Here is a 525-nt window from a genome sequence, read left to right on the forward strand (position 1 = left end):
TATTATACAAGATTTATACAGTGCCAACAGTTTACGCAGCGCTTTACAACTTGAGGGTAGACAGTAGAAATACAATACACTTTATACAATAATAATAATAAATAAAATAATAAATAATAAATAAATAAACAATAATACAGTAGGAATCAAAGGGCCCCTGCTCCTTAGAGCTTAAAATATAAATATATATATTTACTTCTAAAATACATTATTTATACACCCTTTTTAGAATATCTATCTATCTATCTATCTATCTATCTATCTATCTATCTATCTATCTATCTATCTATCTATATCTATATCTATATAGATATAGATATATATATATATATATATATATATATATATATATATATATATAGATATATATATATATATCTATATATAGATATATTATATATATCTATATATAGATATATATATATATATATCTATATATATATAGATATATATATCTATATATATCTATATATCTATATATAGATATATATAGATATATATATCTATATATATCTATATCTATAT

This window comes from Aquarana catesbeiana, linkage group LG05 (assembly GCF_042186555.1).
Source record: "Aquarana catesbeiana isolate 2022-GZ linkage group LG05, ASM4218655v1, whole genome shotgun sequence".
Taxonomy (NCBI): Eukaryota; Metazoa; Chordata; class Amphibia; order Anura; family Ranidae; genus Aquarana; species Aquarana catesbeiana.